Source organism: Plecotus auritus (genome assembly GCF_963455305.1).
Source record: "Plecotus auritus genome assembly, chromosome: 3".
NCBI lineage: Eukaryota > Metazoa > Chordata > Mammalia > Chiroptera > Vespertilionidae > Plecotus > Plecotus auritus.
Window position 1 is genome coordinate 64,151,912 of NC_137772.1, and position 11,807 is coordinate 64,163,718.

Genomic DNA, 11,807 nt, shown 5'->3' on the forward strand with positions numbered 1-11,807 from the left:
ATTTTTATTTCACATGTGCCATATATTTTCCTAAGTCTGAATATAGTAATATTAGTTTTGTTTTTGAGTCCCCCCCTGCATATTGTTTCCTCAAAATTCTGTTTGTTTTTGTTATATTAGAGGTTTTTCTCAAATACTAGAGGCTCGGTGCATGAAATTCATACACGAAGGGGGGGTTCCCTCAGCTCACCCTGCACCCTCTCCAATTGGGAACCCCTTGGGGGATGTCTGACTGCTTGTTTAGGTCCGATCCATCGGTCCTAAACCGGCAGTCAGACATCCCTCTCGCAATCTGGGACTCCTAACTGCTCACCTGCCTGCCTACCTCTGCCTGCCAGCTTGATCACCCCTAACTGCCCTCCCCTGCTGGCCTGATTGCTTCTAACTGCCATCCCCTGCTGGCCTGGTTGACCCCAACTGCCCTCCCCTGCAGGCCTGATCTCACCCACAACTGCCCTCCTCTGCTGGCCAATTTGGTTCTGATTGGTCAGTTTCTATGCCAGTGTCAAAAGCTCTGCCTCCTAGGCAGCCATTGGCTCCCCACAGCACCCAGATTTGGTTCTGATTGTTTGGTTTCTATGCCAGTCAGAGTCAGAAGCCCCACTTCCTAGGCAGCCATTGGTTCTTCACAGCACCCACATTTGGTTCTGATTGGTCGATTCCTATGGAAGTCAGCAGCAATAGCTCTGCCTCCCAGACAGCCATTGGTTCTTCACAGCACCCACATTTGGTTCTGATTGGTTGGTTCCTATGGCAGTCAGCGTCGCACTCTGCCTCCTAGGCAGCCATTGGTTCTTCACAGCACCCACATTTGGTTCTGATTGGTTGGTTCCTATGCCAGTCAGCATCTCCAGGCCTATCACTGGGCCTGATCAGAGAGGCGGGGCTTAACAGCATCCCCCATGGAGGCTGGGAGAGAAAGAAAAGCCTGGCTGCTGGTGAAGCTCAGAAAGAAAGAGGGAGAGAAAGGGAGAGGCAAGTATTGATCAATAGCTGCCACTGAGGCTGTGGATCAGACCCTGCCTCTCTCTCTGGGTCTCAGCCCCTGGGCAGTCAGTGCTGGATTGCCTCAGCAACCCAGTGCTGACTGAAGGACTTCCGGGTTTGTCAGCCTTTGGTCATGATTGGTCATTACAACCCTGGCTTTTTATATATTAGATTGATGACCCCTGGTTATCTGCTCATGTCTAAGAGATTGAATAGCATAGCAGTTGCCTCTGTCATGGGGGAGGTGTTGATTGGGGCATGATGGAACTTTCTGGGGAGATGGAAATGTGCTATATTTTGAGTGAGGTATGGGTTGTGCAGGTGTATACAATTGTCAAGAGCCATTACACTGACCACCTAAGACCTTTTCATTTTCCTATAATTGCATAAAGAATATAAAAAACGGTTTATGAAAGCAAGCTGCTGAGTAGCCCTATGCAGGGGGGTATGAGGGCTGGTTGAGTCAGGGCCTCAATACAGAGAGTTGTGGTTGGGCTGTTTCGTTGGGAAATCTCTGATGCCAACCTATTTAGGTTTTCTTTTCTTGGTGAGTTGGGCTCTGAAAGATGACTAATAGAAACAGGAAGAAACCAAACAATTTGGAGAAAACAGTATGCAGGGAGAAGAAAACAAAAACAAACAGGAAATGAAACAACAGTAACAAAATACTTGTTGTTAATATAGTCAGAGATTGAAGGGGATAAATTCTGGAGTGTCCTGTTTGGAGAGCTGAACCCTGACTTCACTGTCTGGGAGCCAGAGGGGAGGGGGCCCCAGGTGATGGGACGGGAGGCGGGCTTCCCGCATTCAGGATGGAGCAGTCCAATAAGCCACTGGTGGGTCACAGGGCTGCCCCTCCCAGTTGTCCTGCTGTGTCCTGGGTTCAGAGACCCTGTTTTATCCTCTCAGGACAATGAACCTTCTGTCTTTGTTGGAGCAGGGGCAGGGCAGCTGCCCAGCTGTGCGGAGTGGAGAAGGAAATCTGACGATTAGAGCCCTTTGTAGACCAATCCTCTTGTTTTTGGCCCCAGCTTTGCTCCCACTTCCAGGGGTACTTAGTTGTTTAACACGGGCACCTTTGGGGGTTTTGTGGGGTAACCCCTGGTGACCCTTTGCTTTTCTCACTCCTGGCTTAGGGTTCACTTCAGGAGCAATGTCCTCAGGCTGCTAAGGCATGGACCACATTCATCAGCCTTCCAGATTTAAATGTTTGTTGCCATTGTCCCTTTTCACTTTATTCTTTCTGATTCATACTGTGGTAGGCAGAATAATGGCCACCAAATGTTGCCTGCAGTGCCGCCCACCCCCTCAGGAGCCAGGTGCACTCCAAGGGCGGGATCTTCCTGGAAACAGCTCAGGGAGGTTGCCTCAGGGCTGGTGGGACTGACAGAAGTGAGGGTGTGGCATGGAGGTGGTGCCTGTGCTTCTGTGAACGGCACCAAGCAGAGCCTGCAGGCCGAGCTGAAGCAGCGCCTGTGGGCCATCAGGAGCGCTCACTGCTGCCCCGGCCATGTGGGGAGTACAGGCCGCCCTCTGCCGGGCCTTGCCTCCCCTGCCCCCATCTCTACTGCCACAAATCCCCTCCCACCCGAGCCTGCTGCGCATGCAGCCTTGTGTTTGGTCGAGCCTCCGGTCGTTTTGGACGTTATAGATCCTCGCTCTTTATATATATATAGTATATATATAGATAACTGATACAGTTGTGCTCAATTCTCTTCCTCAATCCTGCTAGTTAAATTTACTCATTCTCTTCAAGTTCTAATGTCTCTTTCAGATAAATATTAAGTTAACTCAATCTTCCTTTTATTGCCTCTCAAGGAACCTTCCTTCCTTATCACTGCCCACCTCCCAAGATGAAGTCTGGATGTAGGGAGTATGTGTAATTCTTTTCCTGCTCATGCAAGCATGTACTGGTTTATGAAACAGTTGGATTCATTAGGGTGAAAGCTGAAAACTTCTTACAATACCCCATATGATTCTACTCTCTCTTCTTCTTATTCTCCATTCACCAGAAGAAATTTTAAACAGAACTCAAGATTTTTCTGGTTATCCTAATATATAAAAGGCCAGGGTTGTAATGACCGATCATGACCAAAGGCTGACCAACCCGGAAGTCCTTCAATCAGCACTAGGTTGCTGGGGCAACCCAGCACTAACTGCCTAGCTGCAGCCTGGCACCTCAGCACTGAATGCCCAGGGGGCTGAGTCCCAGAGAGAGAGGCAGGGTCTGATCCCCAGCCTCAGTGGCAGCTGTTGATCAGTACTTGCCCCTCTCTTTCTCTCCCTCTTTCTTTCTGAGCTTCACCAGCAGCCAGGCTTTTCTTTCTCTCCCAGCCTCCATGGGGGATGCTGTTAAGCCCCGCCTCTCTGATCAGGCCCAGTGATAGGCATGGACCGACCAATCAGAACCAAATGTGGGTGCTGTGAAGAACCAATGGCTGTCTAGGAGGCGGAACTGCTGACGCTGACTGGCATAGGCACCGACCAATCAGAATCAAATGTGAGTGCTGTGGGGAGCCAATGGCTGCCTAGGAGGCGGAGCTTTTGACACTTTCTGGCATAGAAACTGACCAATTCAAACCAAATCTGGGTGCTGTGGGGAGCCATTGGCTGCCTAACAGGTGGAGCTTTTGATGCTGGCATAGAAACCGACCAATCAGAACCAAATTGGCCAGCAGAGGAAGGCAGTTGAGGGCGAGATCAGGACTGCAGGGGAGGCCAGTTGGGGGCAACAAGGCAGGCAGGGGAGGGCAGTTAGAGGTGATCAGGCTGGCAGGCAGAGGCAGTTAGGGGCAATCAGGCAGGCAGGCTGGTGAGCAATTAGGAGCCAGCGGTCCCAGATTGTGAGAGAGATGTCCCAGATTGTGAGAGAGATGTCCGACTGCTGGTTTAGGCCTGATCCCACAGGGGTCCCCAATTGTAGAGGGTGCAGGCTGAGCTGAGGAACCCCCCCTTTGTGCATGAATTTCGTGCACCAGGCCTCTAGTATTTAGATAAAAAAGTGCAATCCAACTTATTAATCACACAACAAACTTCAATCCATTTTGATTCTCCACCCCTAGTAGTTTTGTTTTAATCAAATGAGTATTAATAGTTTTTATAATAACACACTTCAGAAGAAATCTTCTAAATATGTAGTACCTTATGATCACAGGAAGTAAAAATTAAATTTAAATATGTATTTTTATTGAAGGAAAGTATGATGGGAATAAAAGAATGGCATCTTCTACTGAATCTTTTAATGAATATTGGAATCTTCCAGTGGGAGGGAGTAGTTTCATTCATTAGCCAGCTGTTTGTGAAGGAAAGGAAAGATTTTACTTCTGGTTCATTTTTTTACTTGGTGTTAACACTCTTTGGCTGTGAGAGATATCAAAAGTTGGCTCTTTTCTCACGGGGCTCTTTTGTGTTTTTGGAAACCTCCCTGTGGCTGGGAATTACCAAGTTGCCTTTTGTTTCACTGTAGGCTTACCTGCTGTGGTGGCCACATCTGATCATCACCTTCAACCCCAGACTCTATGTCCCCTGGTTTCTGTGTCATTCTTCCAGGGTTTCTTGGGAGACTTTCCCTCAGGATGGCCCAACACAATCCTCTCCTGTGAGGTGTACATCTGGTGCATGGAGAATTCACACAGCATTAGTCCTGCCAAATTCTGGAAGTGTGAGCATTCTCAACACTGTTCTTTTTTTTTTTGTCTGCTGTAGTTGGGTCCATAACTTTATTTTCTTAATCCTCACCCCAGGAGTGAGGATATATATTTTTTATTGATTTTTAGAGAGAGTAGAAGGGAGGGGGGGGGAGAGAGAGAGAACGAGAGGAGAGAGACACATCGATTGTTTGGTTGCCTCCCTCTGGTGCCCTGACTGGGGTCAGGTATTGAACCTGCAACTGAGGTCCATGCCCTTCCCTGGAAATCGAACCTCCTACCCTTTGGTCCTTGGGCCATTGCTGAGCAAAACCGGCCAAAGCAGGCCCACAACTTCTTAAGTGTTCAGGTGAAGAAAGTCTTCTACTCTGCCCATGGGGGATGAGGGAAGAGAATCCCATCCTACTGAAATCTCACCAAAGAAACCCTCACTCCGTAGTCTCTCCACTTTCTCTTAGATAGCCTGGCAGAGCTCATGGGCAGGTGCCAGCACAACGCGCACTTCCTTTTAGGGCACTGATCTTCCCGCTCTCTGACTTCCAGACCATGTTAGCTTATTTTGAAATTGAACTGAGTACTCCTTACACATTTTTATGTTGATAATTGAAATTTTAAACATAAATTTAAATAGTACCAAAGGATGTAATTTTTTTACTTATTATAAATATCAATATTTTAAAATAAAATGTTTAAATTACCCTTATAAATATGCTTAATAAAACTTAAATACCATAGCAATTTGATGCCCACTATCATGTTTTAAATGAATCACCATAACCCACCACCACCTCCACAACAAGATGAATAACTCTTTTAATAGTCAGAGATTTTACATTGTGTTTTTTTTCCATCTTGAACTCTTTTTTTTATTTCATGACATCCAAAGAAATTTTCCTCATTTAATATGTTTTGAAGCTTTCCAGCCTTTTATTCTCATCATACTTTTATAAAAATAATTAAATTAAAATATTTTATTTTCTGTGATCATAAGGTAATATTTAGAAAATTTCTTCTGAGGTGTGTTATCATAACAAATATTGACACTAGGTTAATCAAAGCTTAAAATATTATAGGTTTTGATAAATACATCCTAACTGTAAAAGTGAACTTTTGTCAGAAATGTGCTTTCTAAAGAGAAATGAGGCCTTCCTCCTCTTCCTCCCCTTCCTCCTGTTTTTAGTTAAAGGGACGAGTAAGGATTTAGTGGAAAACAGCAGCAACAGTGAAAGCAAGTATTGGCCCCTGAAGAAGTATGGATTTCAAAATATTCATTACAACCGTTAATAACATTATTTGCACTGAAATATAGTATAATGCCTTCCCATTAAGTAAATCCAAATAAAAGAATTACATGGTAACAGGGAGTAATTGAGGAGAGAAAAGGTTAATAAATGACAGTAGGTATAAAAATCAACTAGATATTTAGAGTATTCAGAAATCTTTTGGCAAAGGTTAAAAATATTTCTCTTAATAATCTGAATAAATGTTTAAGAAAATATAACATCTATATTTGGCTCAAATATATAATATTAATCTGTTATTAGTAAACTTGGAGTTTTTCTTTATTCTTTTTTTAAGGATGTAATCATGCAATTTATTCAGTCAGAGCTAGTGCATTCGGTGATTAAAACATAAGCACACACAAATTTCATGCATATTCAGTAGGAAAGTAATATATGATAAACATGCTTTGGATATAATTCTTTGGGTATAGAAATCCTATGTCTACCAATGTGCTATACTATTGTATATTATACAGTAAAATGCAAAAATTTAGTATGACTGCTTGGGAGACCTGTGCACTTATCACACAGAATAAAAGAAACTAGTGTAAAGTAAGAATGTAAATGGTTTGACACATTTTTTACTATCTAATCAGTCTTGGTTCATATACTTAATCAATACAGATTAGTTCTCCATTATCCAAAATGTTAGGAGTCAAGCAGACCCTCAGCCTTCTGTCTCAGAGGAAGGTAGAAATGACCAAAAGGGTAATAAGATTTAAGATAATTTTCACTAATAAAAATAAACAATGTAACTAGTTTTAAAATATATATTTTATTGATTTTTTTACAGAGAGGAAGGGAGAGAGATGCAGAGTTAGAAGCATCGATCAGCTGCCTCCTGAATACCCCCTACTGGGGATGTGCCCTCAACCAAGGTACATGCCCTTGACCGGAATCAAACCTGGAACCCTTCAGTCTGCAGGCCGACGCTCTATCCACTGAGCCAAACCTGTTAGGGCTGTAACTACTTTTTAAAATCTCTTTTTAAGAGTGGTGATTGCCAAAACCGGTTTGGCTCAGTGGATAGAGCGTCAGCCTGCGGACTGAAAGGTCCCAGGTTCGATTCCGGTCAAGGGCACGTAACTTGGTTGTGGGCACATCCCCAGTGGGAGGTGTGCAGGAGGCAGCTGATCGATGTTTCTAACTCTCTATCCCTCTTCCTTCCTCTCTGTAAAAATTCAATAAAATATATTAAAAAAAAAAAGAGTGGTGATTACTTTTGAGTCAGAATTGACATATGCATGGGTAATAGTTCTGTGTTTTTTGTTTAGTGAGCATGTATTATTACTTGGTCAATTTATTCATCTTTATTTCACAGTAACCAGATTTTATATAAAAACAAAGTAATGCTTTCTTTATTGGCTGTTTTTACATTATATATAATTTTGATAACTGTAATGTTTTAAAAATTATATTAAGCTATTTTCCCCATCTACACTAATAAAAGATGCAAATTGACTGTACCTTTGCAACGCCACCAGCCAATCAGGAGTGAGTATGCAAATTAACCCAACAAATATGGCGGATTAATTTGCATATGCAGGCGCCAAGTGGCCGGGGGCAGGGTGGGATGCTTGTGTTGTTGCCATGGCGATGACGCAGGCATTCCGCACTGCTCTAGCCGCTCTGGACAGCTTGGGAAGGCGGAAAGGTGGCTGGCAGCCAGGGGAAGGAAGGCCCATTCTTGCATGAATCTTTGTGCATCAGGCCTCTAGTTTATACCATAATGTATTAATTGCCATCTATGCCTTATGTATTAGTGGTATAAGAAAGCAATGAACATTTCTCTATTTTCTTTCAAGTTACCTTCTTCTGTTTGTTTTAAATATTTTTTTTTTCAGTTTACTTTCAGTATTAGTTCGTATTGGTTTCAGGTGTATAGCATAGTGATTAGACAATTAAATACTTTAAAAAGTGTTCCCCCTGATATTTCCATTACCCACCTGGCCCCATATATAGTTTTCACAATATTATTGACTATATTCTCAATGCTGTACCTTACATCCCCATGACTACTCTGTAACTACCAATCTGTTACCATCTGACAATTAATGTTTGGGCCATAAAAAAGGGGGGAGGAGATATGTGCCATGAATTCAAATACCAGCATGAAAACAAAAATACTTGTTCACTCATTAGGATTTGTAAAATGCCAATATCTGGAGACATGTAGAAATCTAGTTTTCCTGGATATGTGCTCACTCATTTTGTGCCCATTATGCTTACTTAAAATATGAATGTGGAAAGTATATGTACATTTCTTTTGCAAAACATTAAGACTTCAGCCTTTCCAGTGGTGACGACCTCCCCACGACAATATGCCTCTCGCTACGGATCTCCTCCATCCCTCTCCAGAAGAGGAGAAGAGGAAACACAAGAAGAAGCGCCTGAACGGTTAGTTACCTACAAGGGAGCACCCATACGACTGTCAGCTGATTTATCGGCAGAAACTATGCAGGCCAGAAGGGAGTGGCAAGAAATATTCAAAGTGATGAACAGCAAGAACCTACAACCAAGATTACTCTACCCAGCAAAGCTATCATTCAGAGTTGAAGGTCAGATAAAGAGCTTCACAGACAAGCAAAAGCTAAAGGAGTTCATCACCACCAAACCAGGATTACATGAAATGCTGAAGGGTGTTCTTTAAGAAGAGGAAGAAGAAGAAAAAGGTAAAGATAAAAATTATGAACAACAAAATGACATCAAATACATACCTACCAACAAGTGAATCTAAAAATCAAGTGAATAAAAAATCTGAAGAACAGAATGGACTGGTGTATATAATAGAATCAGGGACATAGAAAGGGAGTGGACTGACAATTTTCAGGGGGGAGGGTGTGTGAGGGGGGCGGGAAGAGATTGGACAAAAAGCTTACACATATGGATGAAGACAGTGGCGGGGGATAAGGGCATGGGGTGGGGTGGGGAATCAGGTGGAGGGGAGCTATGGGGGGGAAAAAAGAGGAACACTTGTAATAATCTGAACAATAAAGATTTATAAATAAATAAATAAATAAATAAATAAATAAATAAATAAATAAAAAAACATTAAGACTTCAGCTGACATATCCTAATCTCCTTTTCCCTCTTCTCCCCGGCCCCACCATTACACCCATATGCCTTCTTTCTCTTACATTCTGAACAGTTTTTCACCTCTTTATTCTTGAAATAAAAAAATGCTGTTGAGACTAAACCTGGAGCTTGATGAACAACCATTTAACAGACATGAATAAGTGTGCTATCTCTTTAGGATGATGGAATTGCCCACAACCCAAACACTACACCAGAGTTGAGTGAGGGAAAGGTGAGACATTTACTTTCTTATGCTGAAAAGGAGAAGGGATTCTGTGGGAAAAAAAGCTATATTATATATATATGGTTAAATATATAATTTAATAAACTCATCTGTGGCCTTGTACCCCTCTGGAAGTCTTGGTGTACCTCCAGATATACCTGTACTCCAGGGGAGTGACTTCTCCATTTAGGATGTGGAGAGTGAATAGGGTGGGTCCCTTGTGCCAATGGTATATACTCATCCTTTGTGACTTCTGTGAAAATTCTGAGCAACAGAGAACACCATGTCTAACTTTCCACTTCACACATAGGTACATTCGCCTGGGAGGAGCATCTCTGGCTCTCATTGGCTTTATAAGGGTCCACTTTACTCAAGAGTGTTAGGAAGTCCTGACTGGCAGATTGACCACCTTTGATAATCCTATTATTAGGCATCTATGGACACCATATTTGACTCTGGATTGTGTATAGTACGTAACATTTCTGCCTCATCTTGATTCTGCACACCAAATGGTCTGCTTCTGTTACATTCCCCCACATCCACTGGGGACTCAGCTGCCATTCCACAGGGCATGGAGTGCAAATTAGTTATTCAGGCTTACACTGGCAAGCAGCAAGAGTACTGTGCAATCTGTTACCCTGTCTAAATATCTGTGACACAAACAATCACTTAAATGTGATTATAGTTATTTGATGCCGCAACTTAATTTCAAGATCAAATTGTATATATTTATTATCTCTCTGCCAGTTTTTATGAGATCTTGTCGTACAAAGGACTCGGTTTGTTAGGAATCAGATATCTGTTGTAGTTTTCACAACATGAACACCTAAGGTGGGATGTTTTTGTAGGAGGGTGAAAAGACCAATAGCAAACGATGTTTTGTTTTATTTAGAAAAATGCTGCAAAGCCAGGAATGTTTAAGGAATATGCTTCTGGAGAGGTGCAGTAGTTACTGAAGAGGGGAAACCCGCATGTGAAAAATGCCTTCACCTTGGCTGAGACCTGCACAGGTCAAAAGATGACACAAAGGAAGGGAGAAAAGTGCATCCTAATCGAATGGAACTGAGGGAACCACCAAGCTGTCAATTCACTGAGCTGTAGAGGTAGAAACAGAATGGAGCCTTTCAATTCTGCTGCCTTCTCCCTGGGGTTACAGACCGGTTGCCATGGATATTCTGGATTCCTGCAGCTAATGGGAGGGAGATCTGTAGCCTGGTATCCTGGGGACCCACCAGGGTGATGCATGAAATGGAGGCCTGTGGGTGTGGTGCTGGAAGGCTGGGAAGCAGGAGGTCATAGGGTCGGTTTCCAGCAGAGTTAAAGCTGATTTTATTTCAAGTCACACTCATTCGGCAATCTGTATTTTCCTGAAACATTAAACCTTTTCGTCCCTCCCCTACAGAGCAAAAAGAATCTTCACCTCCTTGAAATGGTTACTGTCACAGCACTAAGTACTATATAACTAGGTGTGCATCAGTGGTTCCCAGAAGGATTTTTTTGATGCATTTTTTTTGAGGGGGGGAGGTAAACTAATTTTACTTTGGTTCAGAGATTTTAAGATGTTTAAAAATATCCCCCACACATAGCAAATGGGTGAATTAATAAAAGTTTCTGATTTATGCTATTTCATCTAAAAATATTATTTGTTGCCTGGCCCCATCTTTCTTTCCAATAACTCATTGCAAGGTGAGCTCTTTCTCTACTCCTTTTGTCTGGCTTTCATTCAGCCTCGGTTTTAACCAAGTCACAGTAAAACACTTTCCCTCTCTGTAACCTCTTGGAGAATTTTCCTCTCTGGCTGGATAATCAAGCACTTTAACGTCAAGTTCTTGGCCAGTGTTTGCTAATCCTGATAAGCAGGAAGTGCCTCTGCCCTGACCTTCTGAGCTTTCTTCTCAGCTGAGCATTGAAACAGCAATCCGGTCCTCACTAGATGATTTCAGGGAGCAAAAGATTCCGCAGTAACTCTCTCTGCTGCCTTTATCTGCAAATTCCTTCAGTCTTCATGGAATGAGTTGTTCCAATGCAGATTAAATAAATCTTAATCACTGGTGCTGCCTGGTGAGGTGGAGAGGTGCAGGCCGAAAATTAGGACTGTTCTTGGCATTTTATGTGTGTCTTGCTTTTAAACCATCACATGGTCTTTGCTTGGCACTCACTGTGTAGCTGGTTGGCAAGGATAACAGAGGAAGGCTGGCATCCACTAATCTCTGAATTCCAAGAATAGAACTGCAGGTTTAATACTATTGGCCTCATGGAAAGCATGAGGACTTGAAAACATTTCCTTGTGGTCCAAACTTAAGGAAGTTCAGTGATTTGGAGTCTGGGAGAAGTAGCTTGCCAGATCCAAATGAGCATGAGTTGGCCAAGGAAGCACATTGGCGTTCTGCCAGTCTCTTAAGAACTGTGATTCTTCCATTATAAATCCCCTTCTCTCTATTGACCATCCCTCGCTTTTTCTACTGCATTGTCTTAATCCATTAGACATTAAATACCTGATGACCATCTACCAGCAAAGTTCTTTTATCCCCCTCTTCTCTCAAATTGAGGAAGCTGCGGTGGTCATCCCCAAACTCCGCATCCACACACCCA